The following is a 22,690-nucleotide window of genomic DNA, read 5'->3' as shown; positions in this document are numbered from 1 at the left end:
GAGTTTCGAGATGTCATTCCTTTCACTGGTGGGTAGTTCAAGGACATTGCAGTTCTCTTCAGCTATAATGCCTGAAAATATCAATGCTTTTAAGGCTCATTGACAAAAGTCATTGTAGAAAACCAGCTGAAGGTTACCTTATCAGATGTTTTTGAACTCCATGTCTCAGAAAGGCACACAGGCACTCTAGAAAATCCCTTTTCCCTCCATCAGTAGATTTACTTAATGGCCAAGGCTATCCCTTATTTATATAACAGATAAGTAAATTTAACTAAAGCAAAGAAACGCCCCAGCAGACTAAACCCCAACAGAAAAGGGCAGCAAAGTCAACCATATAGTGAGAAGTGGAAGAGAACCTTTATATCTCTGAGGACTCTTTTCACTTTAACTTCTACTGACATTTCGTCCACTGTGATGCTAACCAAAAAAAAAAATTGATAGAGAGATCTAAAGGTGTTATCATATACGATCAAAAGACAAAACAGAAAAGTCAAGAGGTTCATGCAACCCATACTCCCACTGGGGAAATAGTCCTTTTAATATTAGAATTGTTTTTACTTTGAAATGGAAATCCCAACATCTGCAAGTGCAGCTGAAGTAGAGTTCACTCGTGGATGGGCAAGTGCCAGGTAGTAACAGGGCATGAGAACAGACTTTGGCTCCATGAATGGAAACATAAACCTCTCCTTTGTAAAAATGATTCTTAATGATCTCAAAGGCCTCCTGGTTTAGTATGGAAGATGAGTGCCACTTTTCTTTAGAATGAATCCCACGTATTTTGTATCACAGTCCTGGCACAGGGCTACAAAGATGAAATCATTCCTTGACCATCATTATGGCCACGCCTGCTCTGATCCGCAGTGCTAGGCAGGGGCACACAAATACTGGAAATGGTGTAACTGCCTTATTACTGTGTTCTGCACAGGCTTTTATACCCCGGTTCTCAGCAAGACTAATTATTCTAAAAGAAGCATCACACTACTGCAATTATCCTGCTCCCAAAACCTGAGTTACATCATTTAGGACACTGTGCTTCACTATTCTGGCACATCCATGCAACTTTATTTTTTGCCACAAAGATTTTTTACTGGGGGGATAAAAAGTTAACAGGAACAAGTTCAGAGATCATGAACAAGACAGAACACTTAAATATAACAGGAGTATGAAATAGGCACCGAGGGTATCAAAAATCACATGCTTCTGAGTCTGACTATTTATTTACCTGGCACACAGGACTACTTACCTGCATAATCCTTTCTCTGCAGCAGGTAAAGGTGTGGGAACTTCCTTCTTTCTTTGCTGGCAGTATTAATTGAACAGTTTGGGATGGGAGACTACGGGAAGGGTTTTTTTTCTCATCTCCATCATCAATAAATTACTCAGGTAGCTTTCAGGACTCTTAGAGGGGGCTTGAAACCTATACCCCTTTGGATGGCTACTCTCTGGATGGACCAGAATACATGATGCCCTTTTGTGTAAAGCTGTAGTCCTTCTACAGGAGAAGAACTGACTTTTAAAATCAAATATACAGGTTCCTCCTGTATTACAACCTCCTCCTGTTCTTCCCTTCCTGGGAAAGAATTTATAGTAGTAAACACTATTTAATGTCCCTAGTAAGGGAGACATTGACAAATTAAAAAAAAACAAACATTATCTACTCAGTGACTCAGAAATTAGCAGACTAGCCTTAGTCATTTTCTCTCTCTCTCATTAATTAATCAGAACATTTCCCAACATTTCCATATATGCCTGTTTTTTCCTTCTCTGCCCAATAAAACTACAAGCTACTTCTAGCTGTAACAGTTAACCACTTTTTGTTATGTTTCAGCATTAGATGGAGAACAAGCAGACTTGCAACTGAGAAAAAAAAAGGAGAGGGGGAGAAAAAATAAGGAGAGAAAGAAAGAGAGAAAAGAGGAGGGAAAGGGGGAAAGAGAGAAGGAAAGAAAGAAAAGGTACCGCCCTTTCAGCCAAATGACTTGGAAATAGTCATCTTCACACCTCAGAAACCAAATGATTTGTGAAATCTTCAGAAACTTTGATGATCCAGCCAGCTGCATGGAGGATGGTCTTACTCTCAAGTAAAACAATCTGGTTTAACTCCCCCTAAGCCATCCACCATCTTGAAGTTCATCATTTCAAAAGTCCAATATTTATGTAAGCATGTCCAGCTTGCTTCCTTTTAAAGAAACTTTCCTTACCTTTCTAATCCTCTCTCTGGTCTTTGCATTGTTACGGAGACAGAAGTCGCAGAAGGCAACTGAACGTATTTCACTAGGAAATGTAGGCCATATCCTTCAATATTACAGAAACAAAAATACGCTTGTTTTGATCTAACTACGTGCATTTAAAGAATTGCCAGCATAATACTGGAATTGGAGAGGTCTATTTGAAGTCTGGGTGTTTCAGCTATTTTTACTGAAGCTGCCATGGATTTCAGTGAGAGAATTGCACACTGAATGGCGAAAGGAAACTCCCAGACCAGAGTTAACCCAGAGTTTTGTACAAAGAAAGAGATGTTCACCCTGTGGAAGGCATAGTCAAGCTGAATTGCATATGTTAAATTAAATACATCTGCACTTTGGCAGAATTTGGACAATGACTCACTTTAATTATGTAAAAATTTCAAATGGGGCAAACTCCACTGTAGTGACTCACATTAGTGCTACCACATGATCTTCTGATAACTACATCAGTATATAACTCATGTCTCTGCTGCAGAGTTTCTACAGAGAGAATGACATATTACCTGACTAGCATTAAAAGGACTCCATGTTCCCAGCAATGACTGGTACATTAAGTAATGCTTCAGAAAGTAGCATATAGTACACTGTAGCATATAGTACACCAAGCTTTTTTTCCCCTTGACACAAAACTACAGTTCCTCTAATGACAATAATTCACTGTCATTCAAAAATCAATTTTCTGTTTGTGTTTTATTTCTTTAAATTTATAGAGTAGTGGGGAAAGATTCCAGAAGTAGAAACTTACATCATTTCCTTTTCCCCAAGAAGAATTATGGTGCTGCAGACCTCCTAGGCTTCCAATCAAAGACGCTCCCACCCTGCCCTTAAGAGAGTGGCAAATACACCCTGAATACCTTAAAGCACAAAACCTTCTGCGTAGGTCTGTCTATAAGGGTACCAGACAATTTCTTGTGTTTGGTTTCACAGATATCCTTGGACTTTTCCCTGCTACCTCCTGCACCTTCCAGGTTGGTTTGGCTTGCTCGGTTCTGATGTGGACTATCAGAATAAACTGATTATGCGCTTTACGTCAGACTAACAGGACTGATGACCTTGAAACGTCCGCTGTGCAGAAAAGCTATCTGCATTATTTGCCTCAGATTTTTAAAAGTAGCAAAACACTGTATTACTTACCTCAGCGTTGTTAATAATAGGGGGGAGTCTTTTGTTGATCTGTATCAGGTCCCTTCTCTGAGCTCTGAGAATTGCTGTTTGTATCCTGAAGTACCACTGCATTACACTCCTATTAAAGATTTGAAAAGGGGATGTCCACTACAACGGTTTCTAAACACCATTTACAGGCTTACTGAATAAGCTAACAGGACCCTTAAGTAACAAAGGGATATACAAAAGGCATTTTCACTACAAAAAGAATGTATTAATGTGACAAATACAGCCTTTGTTAATGCCAGATGCTGACTCTAGGTGTGAATGAGGCACATGATGAATGGGGTGATGAGGAGAAAGCAATCTTAATTGTGCAATTAGTTATGTTATGTTTGTGCAACGTTTTGCATAACAATTATAGGCCCCTGGTAGACTAGTGGTCCAAAATTACAATCTTCCAAAGGAGTTTAAACAGCTAGGAAAGCCACTGTACCCTTTGAGAAACTCCTTTAGAAGGCTAATGAAAAATGTAAATGATGTCAAGTGGCCTTTATATGGCTTAAGTGTGCCACCGGGATGAGAAAGCGCAGTGTGCTTTCTTCAGCTGAGAGTGGTAAGAAGCAACAAGTGCAGAGGATGCCCCAAGGGGGTGCCCCAAGCCAGTGCAGTGCTAAAAAGTATGGGAGTGAAGTCTGGCCTCCAAGTGACAGAGCTGGTAGGAAATGGTTGAAGGTGCTGGGACCACTGTGTGTGGAATGGGCTGGATCAAAAAACAATGAGCAAGAGAAGAGGATTCACAGTGTGTTCCTACTCCTTCCTAGCATCTACTAAAGAGAAAAAAAAAGTATCTTGATTATTCTACACCCTCTCACTCCACCTTTCACTTATTTTCTTTTTCGAAGCACAATTTAACTTTTTTTTCTAGTGGTTCACAGAAAAGTTAAATTTAAAATAGGAATCCAGATTAAAGCTCACTGCTACAACTGTTCCTGGGATAGAGGTAAACCGCCCAGAATGTGATAACAACATGGGTGTTGAGTGATGATCTGCTCATAATCGACACATCCAAGCACACAAGAGTTCATTTCATCCTTGATCTCACCCCAGGGATCCCCGCCAGTCACAGCTGATGCTGAGAGGTATAAGACATACTGCCCCATTGGTTCCATGATTATTCATTGGTTAGCACTGCTTGGGAGCAGGTGAGATGCCCTCACATGCCACTCAAAGATGTTAAACTGACACACATCACAGCTTCCCCGAGTCCTCTTCCCAGAGAATAGTGAACATGCTATCCACCAAGACAAAACTTGCCACCAATATTTGAATGGTAGTCTAATGAACATGAAGGGGGAAAAAAACCCAAAAAACCTGAAATGTCAAGGTAAGACTTGTTCCTAAACCTTTATTTATACAGGATACCTTTAAATCAGACTCTCCATTGCCTTTCGAATGTGACACTAGCACACCCTGGGAGTTCTGTTTTTAAACAGTCTGCTCATCCCTTATTCAAATAAATAGTAAGCACATAGTTCTGCTAAGTCAAGTTGTTTAGCAAAGACATTTACTTTTGCACAGAAACTCAGCCCCCGTGGTGCAGAAGAGCACAGCAGTGTGCTGTGACCCAGCTCTCAGCCAAGGGGATGAAGAAGACATCAGAACCAAAGAATAGGGCAGAGACCATTTATTCTCCACCTCAGCAAAAGGGTCCACCAAGTTTACTGGCTTTAATGTTTTGGCTGGAAGTGGGAATAGTTTTTTAAATGCTATTTTATCCAGTTACAGAAGGAAAAGGGTATCACATGACTTTGCACCCTGGATGCTGTTTGTAGAGAAGCCTTAAGTCACAGCTGGACTCCTACAAATTATTTATGATTGTAGACTGATATTGAATATACAACTTGAGGCAGAATCACACGGAGTAGGATTGTATGCACACAGAACTAAGCTTCATAGTCAGTCACATCTCTTCCAACTGACTGCAAGCATCTCTCCAGTCAATATTCAAGGCTCAAACACCTCTTGGAAATTCATTAGGAAACACAGCAAATAGGAGTCCCGAAAATTTCCATTCAGTGCAATGAGACATATCCCACTATATTACACGTTCAAAGAGGGAAGGGTAATACTCTTCTAAACCTAGCTTCTCATGAACCCAAATCCAATTACACATTCCCTTTATAACAGCCATCTCTCTTGGTGCTGCTTTACAAAATCTACATCGTAGCACCACCACCTTAAAGGTCGGCTGTGATATTTCAATAGAGAAACCATGGTTTCCTTAAAGCACTTGCATTCCTCTTGCTGCAGTCATTTTTGCTCTCTTCTATTGGTCTTGCTTAGCTCACTTTCATATGAATGTCAGATTTTGCATTTGCTTTGTGCTGTCATCTAGACACCCGCTGTAAAACAGTTTGTTTTTCCCCCCAGTTGGTGCACCAGATTAGCATTCCCCCTCTCCCCCTTCAGAATAGAATGTAATTAAAGATCATGGGAAAATAACACACACACTAGTCATAAAGTAAGAGAATTTCAGGTTTGGTTCTGCTTTCCAATTTTATATGCTCCACTTCACTTCCATATATACAGAGAAATATAAATGGCTTTGGTCACTGGATACCTATTAACTCCTTGTACATCAGATCCTGTGCAAAAGAGATGACAGCAAGATCCACAGCAGCTTATGAGAAAGGGCCCATGCCTCACAGAATCACACCAAGTTTACCCAAAATGAATTCTTTTGCCCAAATGGTTCCCTCTTCGCTTACTGTGAAATGGTTATGAAACATTACCCAGAACTGTCTCTATATTCATAGTGTACAGGAAAATGTTTCATGATCTAAGTGAATGTTTTGACCTGAGAAGCCTGCCAGAATGATCACTTTGATAGCCTTGAGGCCAATGAACCACTTGGGTCAGCAAAGGCCAGTGCTGGAGGTGCAGTAGCACAGCTGGTTTGAAGCAGAGGTTGTTTTGTACATCCCCACCTCAGCAGAGGCAACTCCACCTCAGGTTTTCTGGTGGGAGAATGGAAGAGCTTATTGCCTTATGGTCCTGTAGGACCAAATGTCACCAGAAGAGAAATTAACTGCTTCTTAATTTAAAAAAAAAAAAAAAAAAAAAAAGAAAGAAAGAAAAAAAGGTTAAACTCCTTCTATAGAAGAGGTAAAATATCATCAAATTGCCATTTATCACCACAAGAATAAGCAAAAGGCAACTGTTAATATTCACTTGAGAGGTTCGGGAAAGGAAAAAACCCTACCAGATGATCTTCCACCATGAAGGTAAGTGGCAGTGGGGAGGCAACTCAGGATCTACATTCCAGGTTCTACCACAGCTAAATCATATCCCAATTTGTCTCCTTTTCCAAAAGGAGAGAAGGTAACTGAGGTCACTGAGAAAGATGATGTTCGTGCTACATCACTTGACACAGTATCACACAGAAAGAATTTATGACTTGCCCAAAGTATAAAACACTGTTCGTGGTGGATTTCTAGGAAATAAGCTCCAATATCATCATGCTTACTTAACCTCAAAATTCCTCCCTCTTCCTTAGATAGAGAAGAAAGTAGATGTTTACCTTTACTGACGTTCTACTGTAATTATTTTTTATGGCAATTCTCCTCCATTAGTTAGAGGATCATAATGGAATAAATAGAAAAATGAGCTCCAGCCTGACTATTCTGCATTGTAATCTAAATTAAACTAGTATTACAAATTTGTTTACATATCTCAGTTGAGCTATGCAGTTTCAAAAGTTACTTGCCAAACATAAACATATCTCCTGATGCTACATTACCCACTATATGCAGTAAAATATATTCTAATGTAATACAATAAAACTGAAAAACCAATAAATGTTCCTATTTATTGAGAAATTGGACAAAAAATAGCTTATTGTCAGTTTTTAAAGACTGAAAATCAATAGATGATGAAAGGTTGTATTTTTTGTTACCATTAGACTGTTGACTCTAGCAATAAGTGAGATATAGATTACAACTGGAGGAGTAAAGAACTGGTGAGATATACAACTTGGAGCTTCTAGGGGTTTTAGAACTTAATTCCCAGTATTTGTGCAGCAGTGGCCATCTTGGCACTGCTGTTAATGGGCCCCGAGAGCCCAGCTTCTCCATTTTGTTGACAAAGTCAGCTTTAAGTATCTTCCTATCTTTAAGAGCATTTCTAAATTACAGGGACTCCTAATCAGACTTGCATCTGCTAAGGATCACAAGTAAAGGAGATCCAGCTTTCACATATATTCACCCTGCCAATCAAAAAAAAATAATCCCCAAACAGCACAGTCAAACCCCAGCTGTTACACCGCCACCTCTCAGGTCCCTGGATTAAGTCCCCCCCAGGGTGAGCTACCAAGGGGGTTCTCAAGGTCTAGCCCCACATCACCACCACCACACCAACCACCACAACCACCGCCCAACACCAGAGAGAAATCAAGTTAAATTGGGATGTTCAGTTTGCAAAAACCTTTAGTTCTCGTGCATTCCTGAGTCTGCCGTCCTTCCTCACATACGTAAGGTTTTCCATATCTGGGCCCTGAGCATAGAGGTCCCATTCCAGTCTGCCATCTACACACGTCTGAATTTTACTTTAAATACATGGGCAGAAAGGGGTCTGGAACACACAGATTTTCAGCACCTGTTTTCCCAGAAGAATTTATTCATGGGAGTCAGTTTAAAACCTGACTTTCTATATTCGTTAAACAAGAAGCACACAACTGTGCGGAGGCTGGGAAGGCATTCTTGTCTCACAGTGCAAACACGGTAAAATGGAATACTAAAAAAAAATATGCAGTGATAAAAAACACTGAGCTAAACATAAACACTGCATCCAGACTCCTTAAATAGTGATGTATGCCAACATTTTTCCAAGTGAACCAGTAGGTATGACCAGTACATATAAACCCAAATATAGATGTTCTACCATGACTATATTTCTAAAATCTGGAACAGAGTCTGAAAGGATGCCAATTACAATAGGGAGTTAGGACTTCTTTTAGGATTTATATTCTCTTTGTATGTTTCATAATCATACAGCAGCTCAAATCTTGCTACATGGGGGTAACACAGAAAATGCCTATACTGCCTTCGGATACACAAATATTCTTCTCTGGAAAAGTGAACAGTGACCACTGGGCCTGGATTTGATGAAGAACTAGTAAAGCCAGCTGACCTGCTTCTGCAGCACCTGGTTTTACAAACTCAGAGAAGTTAGCAGTTAAAAGTCTACAGAAAAAAAAATTTCCAAAGACTTTCAAGGAGCTGACAGTGTGCAGAAACGGCCATCCTACTGCTGGCCCTAGTCCTGTGTTTCCATGGCATAAAACTTTTGCTTCAAACTGAGGAAAGCACAGAGATCACTAATTTACATATCATGGTTCCCTTCTGTTTTCCCAGGTAGGAAGCTATTTCTAAAAAGGGGGCTGTTACCACGTATGCATAATCACATAGCAAAAAAAAGACTCATGTTGCTCCTGTAAGCTTTTGCTTAAGTATACCATGGCAAATAACTTTGATGAAATAATTTGCCCAGAGCACTGCTTGTCTGGAAGATTTCTATAATTTAACTGCAGTTCTGTAAATAATTTGGTGATAGACAGACCATCAGCATAATTTGGTGCTAGACCCATGCAACGTTAAGGAAATGGCCAGCAGGCCAAAATTAAATCAACTGGGACCTAGTATGTACAATGCACATTAAAAACAGTCCAAATCTATTATTTTTTAGAATAAGCTTATTCAGTTTAAAGGAAGACAGTGATTTTTGCTTTGGGAATTAACACCAAGAAATGTCATGCTTCCTCTCAGCAAGGAAAAGATCACCCACATAGAGTTAATCCTTCAGATCTCCATGAAGTTGTACAATGTTTTTGCACAATAACATCCCAAACTACTGCCATGGCAAAATTATATAGCATAATATTTTGTACCAATTCTGGACTTACCGGTAACTTTCACCAAAGTATCTCAGTTCTCCTGTTCTGTTAACCTGCAAAATAACAAAAGCCATTGCCCTGATTTTTTAGTCAAGCCTTAACCAAGTCTGCAAGATAAGAGGTACAACATTGTATGCATGGTACATTGCACCTTTAATCATCTACCTACCTGAAATACTCAAGCAAGTCGTTAGACATCTAAATGGTCCAACTACAGGTTTAAACTAAATGAGTTTTGTAGTACATTACTCTGTCCACATTATTTGAAAACTGGCATTCACATCCCCTCTCAATCAAAGTATCATTTCAGCTACAGGCAGATCAAAAACTCAAAGTAAGCTGCAGAGCCAACAGGCCTAAGATTTAGCATTTCAGCTGAGAAGAGGGGAGAACAAACAAAAAAGCAGGATGCTTCCCATTCCTGTTTCATGTCTGGACAAACACTTTTCCATCAGAAATGTCCGTGATCAGTATTGCTTTCCTGCATCATCAGACTGTAAATCAAGATACCTTCTGGAAACCCTCTATGATTTTTACCAAACGAGAAGCAAATAGCCGGGAAAATAATATACAAAAAAAGGCAATCAAGGCATCCCTCTCAGCTCTACTGAAAAAAAGGCCTCAAGAAGCAGATACATTTATACTTCATTTTAACTGAAAAACAAAGAAGGAGGTGAAGTATTTGGGTTAAAAGCCAGCAAAAAGTAGTACAAAAAAGCCCACCAGGTAGTGTTGCAAGAACCTCTAGATAAGCATCTTAAATCAGGGTAAATTACACACCTCATGCTGGTGACTCGGTCATGGGAAATTATGAAGCTACGTGATGTCTCATTTGTTGTGCTGAAAACAAATGTAAATAAATTACTGAGAGAATCTCATTTACATTTAGAAATTCATCCCGATGCATGACATGACTGCTGATGTTTTTTTAAATGACACTTTGAGAAGAAGTGCCACTATTAAAAACAGATCATAGCCACCTCAGCGAGAGCCTGTGCATGTGTGTGTGCGTGCGTATGTGCATGAGTGTGTAAAGGCAGATGTTCTAGAGAGATCTTTCAGATCATTGGAAAAAAGGCTTTCTTTTACTGTTGCAGAACCAAAATGGTGGTGTCAGAAGACAAAATATGTATTCTTCTGTGTATTTTCCCCCCTCCAGAAGGGGAAGTAGAAAGACAATGTTATGGATTGGCTGCTGCCACTACAACAGAAAGTGCAAATACTAAAATTGTAGGAACAGAAAATAGCGTGGCACATCTCTCCATCATCAAGTGTAATAAAACTTCCCCTTAAATACACACACAAAAAGCCTTTTGCTAAGCTTTTATCTCCCCCCTCCAAGTCTCACATTTTAAGCTGTCACTTAAACAATTGAGAAAGATATCCAGGAAGCCATAAGATGGAGAGCAAGTTGAACCGCCGTTAGCTAAGCATACATTCAGGCAAATATCCAAATGCTTTAGGAGCTGTCATTCTCCATCCCGCGTGGGAAGGCTGCGAAGAGACGGACTTGCTCGTACCATGATTGCTCTTATTATTACAGCAGTGAAAACACTGCATACTAATGGACGTGTTTTCAGAAAAAAAGACTCTTAGATGGCTTTTTAGAATCTCTGCCTAGCTGTCTGGGCTTCAGTACCTGATACATCCTATCCCTTTCTTTGCTTCCAAAGCAGAACCCTAAAAGAAGTTTGTAACATGAGGGCAAAATAAAACGTATTTCCAAATGGGGACACGACAGTGTTCTACAACCCCACATACGGCAGCATATTTACATAAGCCTGCATAGGTCAGAGAGTTTATTTGTTAAGGGACAAATAAGCAGGCCATGAAATAATTATTTTTCATTGTGCCCTGCCAAACCTACCCAGCCAAAGGCTAAATTGAGCTGCTATTGTGATTATTTGAACTGTGGAGCCAAAAGTCTTCACTGCAAAGCATCCCAGCTGTCCTAAATTTTATTCTGATGGCTAGTTTTCACACTAGCTTGAAACTTGCCAAAAATGCTCCACAAAATAGGCAGGCGGAAGGCTTGCTTTATCCAGACCTACATCAATTACTGATTTAGAGCTGTTCTGAGAACTTGATTATTAGCAAATCACTTCCCAAAATTGTTATGACAAGATTCACATATGCAAATGGCAAGCTGCTCATATGTACACAGCTAGCAAAAGAAATTAATACAAAGGTTCCCAGATTTATTTATGGTTATTCCTATTCTGCTTTACTGCAAATTAGCCACTAAAATATTAAAATAAAGGAGAGACATCCAGCTGCAGCATCACAGCTTGGACATACGGTGACATGTGAACACCCAGGCCATAACTGCTCAACATGCTTCTGCCTTCTCCCACCTCCCTGGGGAAAAGGATCTACCAGTGCCTTCTGGCATCAGAGGAAGCAAAACCACCATGGGAGTTCCCAAGCTGCAGATTTGGTCAGCACACCAAGAAGAAGGTAGGATTGCCCCAAGAACAGATCAGATGATGGACTTGGAAGGATGTTTCATATTTTAAACAAGGTTGACAGTGGAGGAGGGGGAACAACAAATATAATTTTTTTTTAAAATCTCATGCTTCAAAGCTTAAATTAATCCCTAATAATGAAAGATTAGGATGAGAATGTGTAGAGAGAAGATTATCCTATGTCTGCCCATTGTGAAGCTCTTACAACTTTCCTTGAGGTGCCTGGGGTTGGTCATTGCCAGAGATAAAGCAGGCGGATAGAAGGATCTTGGGAACAATTAATTTTGTACTTTCTACATTTCTGCTTAAATAAATAAGGCACAAACAAAAGACAGCGAGGTTAATTGTTTTGAAGGCAGCTGACTTCTAATGCATTAAATGCCCATCACTTGGTATCACAACCCCGGCCAGAGAAGTGCACCTGGCTGCAGCTGCCCTCCTTCTCCACAACTCCTCCTATTTTTTATCCTGTTTGTAATTTCACTGTAATATCCTCAGGGCAGCAACCACTCCACATTTACACATGAATTAGAACAACACCTTGCACAATGGCATGCCAGTCCCGATTGGACCTGGACTGCTCCTGGGAATGCTGCTGGGAACGGTACTATAAAAAGAGCTAATAAATGTATAGAGTACAGCACAGGAACACACACACACCCCTACCTTTTAACACAGTTAACATCACTGCAGTGACGTTAACCCTTTGTTTTCGTAATAAACCTGCAGACTGTTTCCAAGCTCCAAGATGGTTGCGGGATGTGTAGTGAAGACCCTGCACACCTTCACCACATATTCTGTGAAGTCAGGCCTGTGCTACGGACTTCTGTATTTGCTGCTTAATCAAATGACAGAAATGTTACAAGATCATGTTATAGATAGCAAGGTTTAAGGTTGAATGTTGCTTAGGATTTTCATGGAAGCTGATCCAATGACAAGCTGGGGAAATTCGGGATGAGTAACCAAAGGAAACCACATCAGTGTCAGCCACATCACACCATTACAGACCTAACCTGCTTTGCCCAAATTCCCTTCTAATTTCCTTCCTTTCTTGGGAGAGGCTTTTGACCTTTGAGATAATATTTTAATATATTTTGGAATTTCAAATTTTGTACATAATAAACTAGCTGTTTTCAGGTACTTCAGATATAAGCAACTCCAATGCAAAATTTTAACTTACTCTGGTATTCGGTCATGTTATTTTTTTACTGAAAGGATAACAAATAGAAAGGTTTGAAAATCTTTATCAACATACTTCCATTTTTCCTAAAAATTCTGACAAATCAATTATTTTGTCTGAAGGACAATGAATAGCCAATGTGGTTCACAAAGAACAAAAGGAAAAGGAAGGGGGTGGGTGCAGCTACAGTGGCAAACCAATAAGTAACTTGAGTGCATGTATAAATTGAGGCACCTGAGCCCCCTTTAAGATCAGGTTCCGTGCTGGAGTCACTCATTCCAATAATTAATATCTAGAAAAAATGGAAGAAATAGCCAAAATGTAAAACATAATAAAAATCTTAACTAGAATAGAATGGCCACTTTGTCAGGCCTGTATTCTGTGTTGGTATGGCACCAGAAGCTTACATTAAAAATCTACCATACAGACTTCAGCTGTTAACAATTGCATTAATATAGCTCTAAATAAAATAAAATAAAAAAATGTAAAAATTACTTTTTATTGACTACCAGGTGACAGATCTCTTATTTCTTAGACTAAAAACTATACAGAATCAAATTCTGTGGAAAATCTAAGATAATAATGTCTTCGTCTCCTGATGGGATGGTAGCATTACAGGGCCTACAGTGCTTTTCCATATAACCTTACACTCAATGCAAGTTTTGTCCATGACATAAATGTGGAGAGTTTCTGTCTCACAGAAGTGTGACCCCCATTGCTGGACATTCTCAAGTCTGAGCACTTCAGCTTCTCCATGACTTCCCCACAACTCATGCCTTTTGTCCCTTTTGCCAGGGGTGCCCAAGGCTCTAACCAAAGCAAACTCTACCCACTGTCACACTTCCACTCCGGAGGAAAGATTATTCAGGAATGATCTTTTTACTTCTACAAAGGCAGTAGGAGACCATGGTCTACATGGAACAGGCTATTGACAACCCCGCACACACTCAGTCATAGTCAGATATGTGACAAAGTCCAATGAAATCCTATTAGGGAATAATACAAATGACAGAGCTTAAAGAATACAGTTAGCTCCTAATTAAACAGCCCATAAATCTGTTCAGAACCTACAGAACTTATCACCAGAACAGGAATCTCAAGAACTTCCACAGAGTTTCATTTTAACAGACCTGTTGTCCACTGAACCAACAACTCTCTTGCTTACAGACGAGATATTTCATCAACTTAAATACTATTAAAAGATGATTATGCACTGAGCTTTCCTGAAATTGTGTAACATTTGCATGGTATAACACATACTCTTACTTGTTCACTGCAGTCTGATTCAAAGCGCTATAAATATGTTTGCCCTTTCTGCTAAGCCCGCCTAAGGGATTAGCAACCCCCCAAAAGTTCAGTTGAATATTAACTGCATTAACTTTGCAGACTGTAACATACTGTTACACTCAAACAGCCTACGGTGTGGTATGGATGACTTGCTTAATAAAAAATGTTTTCTTGCAAAGCCCGATTGCTAGAAAAGAAAATTTGCTCTGTCAAAGGGGGTGACCTCTTCCATTTAACTTCACAAGGCAAACAAATAAAAGGGAGAACTTTACAGGGATGTCCAGAGAACTGTTTATCACTTTGTCTGTCAAACCAGATGGACTTCCCTTGGCAACACAGCACCAGCTCTACTCTATGTCAGAAATTCAGTTCACCATGAAAAAAAACCTGTGAAATACAGTAGCAAAGTGTCATCTGCTGTAGTAATGTGAAGTTAAAAACTATAAAAGAGGTATGTTTGCTTACCTGTTTCATTAAGTAAGTAGTGCTTTGCGTGCCAACTCCCATAAAAACCTCATGTGCTGAAAGACTTTCCAGCACAAAGTTATATAGCAGTGATGACAATTAAAAACAAGAGGAAATATTTAAAAGTTGGAAGAGGGAGAGTTGATAGGAGTGTAAAAGGGAGATGACTTGATAGCTAGTGACAAAAGTCAGGGAAGAGCTGGTTCTTGAATCTCCTAAGCAAAAAGCTTCCAGGCAGAGGCAGGGGGTAACTGGCAGTATCCGATCAAAAGATGAAGAAAAGGAAAGAGAAAGGAAAATGAGAGAGGCTGGGAGAAGTTTGTAAAGGTTACAAGGTAAAAAGTACCCAATAGATTGCTAAAATACTTTTAAAGATTAAAAAAATCCTCCTTCCTTATAATTGCAATAATAATAAATGTAGAACCTGTCTATTACGGTATTATGGGATGAAAACAGATATTGCATAATACTTTTTTTTTTTGCTTTATAAAAACATATACATGAAACAAACCTTCTCTATATTGCTGTGGGAACATGTAACAACACTCAAAAGCCCTTGATAACAAATGCTCCAATGAAACCTTTCTCATTCAGTCTTCAAGGATCACGTCTGTATCAATTTGTAAAAACATACTCTCTCATACAAGGGACTTGGGTGTAATCAGAAAATAAATTCAAACTTCGACAATTATAAACCATGTTTCTCTGTAATTCTGGACACTTACTTGCTTCTGCCATTCAACCATTATGTTGTCTAGAAATGAAGACCAACGATAGATGTAGGTAATTACACAAGAACTTAAACTGCAGAGAGTCTCAGACCACAGCATTAAACTGGAATTAAAGCTTTACAGGAAAAGAGAAATGTTTCACTCCCTGCAATCACCTCCCTCCCTAAAACACACAGTGCACACCTGCTACCCACCAGCCAGATGGGACTGAATTCTCCTGAATCAGATTTTGGATTTTTAAACTCAGCTTGAGCTCAATTGGATTTCAAGACATGAAAATATATTCTCATTTCACATTCAAAAAATTATGTCAGCATCCAGGAACTCCTAGTTTCAGTGCTGCTCTCACAATTAAATTTGTATTAAAGTGGGCTTATTGCCCCAAATGTACTAATAAAAATAAACAAAATGCAGCTTTGCAACAACATTTAATTTAATTACATATGCTCACTTAATGCATGAAAAACAAAAACAAGCTGATTTTATATCATCATCATGTTAAGTGTGATTGGGAATTTAGCTAATCCATGGTGACCAGTATTGTTTTTTTAAAAGTCCATAAAGGCAATTTAGCAGCCCAAACTCACTTAAACATTGCAGGAACTAGCCCTTAATGCACAGGTATCATAAAATATTAACAAACCTTAAGAAAAAACTGGGAAGCATTATATTCCTAGAGGATTTGCTAAGCTTGCATAATGTAACATTTATCATCAATAAAGTTCCTTCAGTTAGGAAATCTCTAGCCTGTTCCTCGGAAGAAGGCCTTTTTTTTCCTCTCTCACTTATTCCAGCGCACAGCTCCACCAGGTCCCTGTTCCCTGCATTTCAGTCGACTGCTCACAACTGGCAAAGTCACATTTTTAATTGGGACTGGCCTCTGAACTAGTCTTTCCCCATCTTTTCCTTCAGCCCTGAAACCAATTTGAGACTTGCAGGGGGTTAACAAGTCACCGGTCATCAGCGAGACATTCTCTGCAGAGACCAGGGGCATCTGGAAGCTGCTGCCGGTGGTGTTCCGCCAGAGCCCCGTCTGGCAAGTGCCAAGGCGCAGAAATGAAAGTCCTGCTTGCTTGGCCAGCCTTGGACTGACCTTTAGTTGTAATGGGGAACAGGAGTTTTGTTAGTGAACACAGAGTTCTGGTCTACACATTTTTTAAATTGATTATTTTATTGATGTAAAGTGCCCAGGTGCCCTCATGACAGTCACTAATATAGATTTTGAAAATAAAATTAATTAAGGGCCAGTCTGGACCACCTTTACTGTCATCATGTAGTACCCTTTTCTACAAGTAACAATGCTATCAAGCGAGCACAAGCACTGGGTTTGTAGAGTATTTCATTACATCTCAAAACACCTGACCATGGAGGTCAAGATCACTGTCACCTACCTATGCATATGCCCACACACACACACACACACACACACACTCTCACTCCCCTCTCCTACCTTCCAAAAGGGGAACCGAAGCACGGGAAAACTTAACCGGCAAAAGTCTGTGTCAGAGCGCCAGCTGTGCCGCTCTGGGCTCCGTCCCTCCGGAGCACGGCGGGAGCATGGCACAGTGCGAGCCTGAGCGGGAGCAGAGCAGCCTGGCACGCAGGCTAATCTGAATTACACTCATCCAGCCCTCGAAATGGTTCCTCATTAGCTGCGGGTTAATGGAGTCCCAATGAGTAGTGTTATTTTCATCCCCTGCCTACTGAACACAAAATTCATTTGCAAATATCCTGTAAAATACTGCAAAGCAAGCCAAAGAGATATGACAACATAAGAGGCATACTATTTATGGAATGCACTTACCGTCATTTAGAAAAGGAAGCTGACATGAGCAACAGCCTAAATTTAGCAACACATTTAGTTTTATTCAGTAGTCACAATGACAACATTTTAGAAGGCTACCGCACACCTTGTGCACTGAAAGGTTCCACTGAAATCAAGACAGACTTTGATCTGAAAGGAATTCAGGATCAGCTCCTTAATGAATACAACACTGAGTTAAATTAAGGCAATCACCATCTTGACTTTCTATTCCAAGTAGATATAAAATTACATTGATTGCAGGAAATGGTGGCATTCAAACAATATTGCAATGGCCAAAGCCTGAAAGCTAAATTCATTGTCGAGCTAAACTAGGCTTTCAGAGGGCACCATTTGATTTGAGGGAAAAAAGCATCTACAAACCACATATTTTCAATTAATAGTTTAAAAGGCACAGAGTAAGAAAGGAAAAACACAGGTCAATATGCCATATGCCAATCAAAGAAGAGTCTCTGCATAGATACTGTGCATATACATATACATGTATATATATAAGTGGGTGCATGCATGAGTTTTGGGGTTTTTTTTAAGGCAGGCTGTACTACGAAGGCTAAAAGTGAGATCAAGAAAGACACGATGTATTTCAGAGCAGCCTGAGAATGCTCTTTTATCCACACTATCTTTAATTCAGAAGTAATTTCAAATCAACAGCACACAAAGTTAAACCTAGTTCTCTTGAAAACTCAGAAAAAGAATTAATTCGAACCCTTACCTTTGGCACCTTAAAGACTTTTGGCCATGACTTACCTGTATAAATAGAAAGAACTAATTTACTACAGAAATGCCCATGGGCAAACATGTTCTGGCTAATGAAGTGTTCAGCTTTTGCATGATTAACCAGCTGGTGGGGGTGGTGTAAAAATCACAGGGCATAAAATAATAAGAAAAATTGATTAGCAGCTCTCTTTTAAAGCACTCTATGAAAAATTTCCTTATTTTTGCTCATCATTTTGAAAACTGACTGTACAGAAAGACAGACTTGAATGACTTACCAAGGAGCCAGGCAGAGACTGCACCAGGCACTCACTCCTCCAAGACCTGTATCGCAGAGAGGTTCAAGTGAAAAGCAAGATACCAACCAGCACCACGGCTGGATCACTTATACAACAGGCCCTGCCACTAGTAATAAAGGTAATTTTCAGCTGTATTGTAAAAGAAATTATATAAAGTTAAAATTATGACTGTGTTTTCAGTCAGTTCAGTTTCTTCCCCAGTGCTCTACACTTGAACACCTGAGCTGGCTACAGCTACACACATGAACTAATTTAAGAAGTGCCTCCATATAAGCCCAGGGTTTCATATGCTACTTAAAAATAATGCACGTATTTAGGTGATGCTACATAAAAAAGATGGGTTTTGCACTCACTAGGGACAAAAATCCTCTTGCCCTTCCCATCCTGTACAAGGGGTTCCTTACAAGCTCACATGCTCTGCCCTCAAAATAGGACCTAATTAGTGTACAAATATTTGGCAGACAGGTCATGAAAATAAATTTATCATTAACTCTCCCCTAAACCAATGCAGGTTATGCTGAAGCAGTTTCACCTCGTATACACTTGCTCTAGGTCTCTTCAGCTGGGGCTCAACTGGCAAAAAGCAGTTTATTTAAGAAGGAAAACCACGTATTTTTATGGCATGGAGTTACTTCAGAAATATGAAAAAGCTGCTCATGTAAAACATATGCACCAATAACAAACAAAAATGCAAAAATTTAAGTTACAGGTGATTTGCACTGGGCCACATTAATAGTCACAGTCCCTCTTTACCATCATGACTTCTATGAAAAATGCATGTTTTACACTTATTTACGGACTTTTAAAGACTGGCTTATAGCTATGTACCATGGGAGACACAGGCAAAGGATCTGCACCTCAGGGATCTGCAAAGTGTCCCAGCCCTGGGGATGCAATCATAACTTCAGTGCTGGGATTTCATGGGCTGGGAACCTACATTAACTCCCTTTGTCAATATAAAAGGCATCACCTTACATCCCAGCTGATTTCTAACCACAACCAGATACTGCCTCCCAGAGCTTCCTCTCTCATGGTATGTGATGGTATATGATTTGCCTTCATATGCCCAGTTACATGGATATGAATTCAACTCTCAAATCACACTGATATACCATGCATGCTGTGCCTCAAACTATTCAATCATACCATGATAGTAGTAGGCATACCATGACAGTTTGTGAGGAGTAACAATTTTACCTGAAGTGAGAGATATTTTTTACAAGAGGAACAAAAGCAGAACTCTGAAGCCCTTTTTTTTTTTTTCATGACTCCTGTATTTATCTTATTTATCACTTTCTGAGGAAGACAGTATCCCCCTTTAAATGCACCAAAAGAAAGATTTTTCCATGCTATTTCCCTACGGGAGTCAAGCAGATTATTCTGAGAACAGATTGCTTCGTGAGTACACCATAGACTCTACTTCACCCAAAGATTCACACCAAAGAACCGGTCAGGCTTATGCAGGTTAGGTAAGTCTACAAATGTTCCATACAGGTCTTCCTTTCTTATCATGTACGTCTGAGAAAGTTTGTCGCTAACTTCACAGTCAGTCGAGACTTCTGACGTCAAAGAGTTTTTTGCCTGTTTTCAAGGCATTGCTGGATAGTTGGATCTTTCTACACTTGCATAGATCTTGCTTTTGAGCCTCCTCTAACATTTTGGAAACGGTTCTACACATTAACACTTAGGAAAGTGGGCATAGAGCTGACACGAGCAAACAGAAATAGAGGAAAACTGAAAACACTGGCATGAAGCGACATTTCTCTTGGTACATCAGTTGAGAAAGTGCTATTTCCAGACAGAATTCACCATAAAAAGAGAAGTTTCTAGTTAAGCTCAAAACAGTATTAAATTCCACTTAAGTCTGGTTTCTATGGTTGTATTTGAATCATTAGCAATTTCTAAAATGTCGTGTATTTCTAACTCTGATCAACTGGTACCCTGACAACACCAGAGCTCGTAAGCTGTATTTGAAGCTAATTTCAAAGACGGTAACACAATTTATTAATTGCAGTCATACTTGCTAAGAAGTTATGCTGTGGAGTATCTAAGTAACATCATAATTTTGGCTAGCCTACTTGTTTAAAAAGTGAAATTAAAAAATAAAATAAAAAAAAAGCCTGTTTGCCACAGAAAGTGAATGCTTGTTAAGATTATATTTCCTTAAAGGAATTCAGAAACACAGATATGAGACACAGCTGTTTTACAGATGGAAAAACCTAATTCTTCAGACATGTGCATTGTACTCCAAAAGCTTCATGTAATTATCTGTTTGTTTACTTATAAGGAATTGCTTTAGAGGAGCCCCCCAGTGAGTATATGCTGTGTGCTCTGCAGAGGGGTCAAGCACAAGATACAGGCTGCGGACTACAGGTTTATCTTCAAAGAACAAGCACACACAAAGGTATTTTGGTACCTAATTCCACTTATATCCACTCTCTGTGAAATTGATAGAGAGTAAGCATCTCTGAGGACATGATTCTTTGACACCAACATGGATTCCCCACCTGGATCCAGGTCCATGCTTCTTAGGACACTAAACCAGCAGAAAACAAAACCCATTTTGCTTTGTGGCTTCCTTATCCTCTCCTATATTGGAGTTTTCTAAGGTTGACCATGGTTCCTGGTAGAGGACATAACACCCAAACAGGCTGGTCTAATTAACCAGAGGTTTACATACTAATTAATAACAACATGAGCATTAAGCAATCAATAGGACACTTTACGTCACTACTGCTTAAGTCTGCTTTGACTACTTCTGGTTCAGTTGTACCCTTGAAGTTGATTTGGAGGGTTCTTCCTGACTTCCTCCCACGCAGCATCAATTTTTAGCAACGATAATCTTTCCTATTATGCTAGAAATTGATAAGCAACATTGTTAACCTATGTGATGCAGCTGAAAATCAGATGTAAAGTGTACATTGAGGAGCTGAAGGGATATTTTTTGGTAAAGTATTTTGATTACCTCTAACGTGATTATAGACTTGACCAACAAGTAACACACTATGATATTCACCCCACTGCAAACAAGTTGCATGTAGACTTGTGTAACACACACATCCCACTCAAGTGCGAGGGGACCCATGCTCCACTGCACATTCAGCAACTTTCAAATTTGTATGAAAAAATAATGCAAACATTTATTCAAAAGTCATTTTAATCTCTTTTGGAATAACTTCTGAAGTATAGCTGGCAAGAAAGTAATATGTTTGAAGTATAGATAAAACCAGAAAACCTGTAAACCATCTTCTCCAATTGAGAGACTCAACTGCTAAAATTAGTTCCTGGAATTTCTCCTTTGGGTGCCAGTTTAGGTCTTGCTCCAAATTGCCACTAACTAACAACCCTCTTGACTTTGAAATAATCCACTACTAGTCAACAGGACCTGTTTGATGATCAGGTGCATGCAGCCCCCTCACAAAACATTACATGTTTGTACCCTTATTTTAAAAAATGCACTTTTGTTCCAGTGTCCCAAAACTAACTGTACAAACACAAAGAACTCAGATGCCCTCTCAACCCCTATTGGAAATGACAAGTGAGTCCTTCTAAAATTGCAGACACACACTGTCAAGTGCAGGTGTTTGTAAACAAGTTTGGAAATGTTTCTAATTATAAACCATATGAGTTAAAATTAGAAGTCCAATCCACTAGCTTTAAAAAAAAGAACTTCCAAAAGTGTTAATCTAAATGAGAGCAACCACTGATGTTTAATTTAGTCACAAGAACAGAATTCCTGTGCACTGCAGAGCGGCATACTGCTCTTCATCAAACTTTCCACTAAGTTCACTACATTTCTTAAAAAAAAAAAAAAAAAGGATTTGTTAAGAATTTTAATTTAATTTGCTGTCATACTATAATACTGTATATTTGAAAGTACAATCTAAAAATACCCTATTCACAGGTCTCTCGCATTTCATATAATTATAAAGAAGGAAAAAAAATGTTCCCAAATCTTCTGAATCTGTCTTGGCTGACAACATCAAAGTTCAGCTTTTATGGGGAGCTTCCCACGCTGACCTTCTGAGAACTCAAACCAAACTCTGCTTGCGGGAGCCTTATTCTTCTGGATGAAGTTCTCCTCAATAACCTCACCTACTAAGCTTAGCTTGCCTGGCACAAACTGCTGAGGGATGAAACACAGAAGGGCAACCCCAGAGCTCTGGCTGATGCAGATCTCAGGATGTCTCAGACTTGCCTTCACGGCTCTAGTATGGAGGCTGGAAGTGTAGCTCTAAGGAGCCACATACTTTGACCAACACCTCAGACAGAGACTGAGGGGAGGCTAATCCTGCGCTCCTAGTACATCTCTTACAATGCACTATGATGAGACAGTGCAGGCACAAAGACAGACTTTACCTCAGCAGAAGTTTGGGGGAAAACAGAGCTTCTACCAGACTCAAAGGGAGACAGAGCTGTTTTAA

General features: G+C 39.5%; 1 protein-coding gene across 9 annotated transcripts in view; it reads right to left on the bottom strand.

Moving 5' to 3' along the window:
• ESRRG (estrogen related receptor gamma) overlaps window positions 1-22,690 on the bottom strand; it is a 377,135-nt gene that overhangs the window by 325,535 nt on the left and 28,910 nt on the right. The window contains exon 2 of one of the 9 annotated variants that reach the window (XM_027739489.2): window positions 18,246-18,291. The exons of 5 other annotated variants lie outside the window; for them this stretch is intronic. The gene's annotated coding sequence lies outside the window, so the exon portion shown is untranslated. Of the gene's footprint in view, window positions 1-3,380; window positions 3,421-9,312; window positions 9,357-17,965; window positions 17,989-18,245; window positions 18,292-22,690 lie in introns of those variants that run through there. 3 more of the 9 variants (XM_027739491.2, XM_027739497.2, XM_039378794.1) reach the window with 3 other exon arrangements.

This window comes from Pipra filicauda, unplaced genomic scaffold (genome assembly GCF_003945595.2).
Source record: "Pipra filicauda isolate LSUMZ 115617 unplaced genomic scaffold, ASM394559v2 scaffold147_size4022426_pilon, whole genome shotgun sequence".
In the NCBI taxonomy this organism is placed as follows: domain Eukaryota; kingdom Metazoa; phylum Chordata; class Aves; order Passeriformes; family Pipridae; genus Pipra; species Pipra filicauda.
Note: the sequence above shows the minus strand (reverse complement) of the source record. Positions and strands in the feature narration are given on the sequence as shown.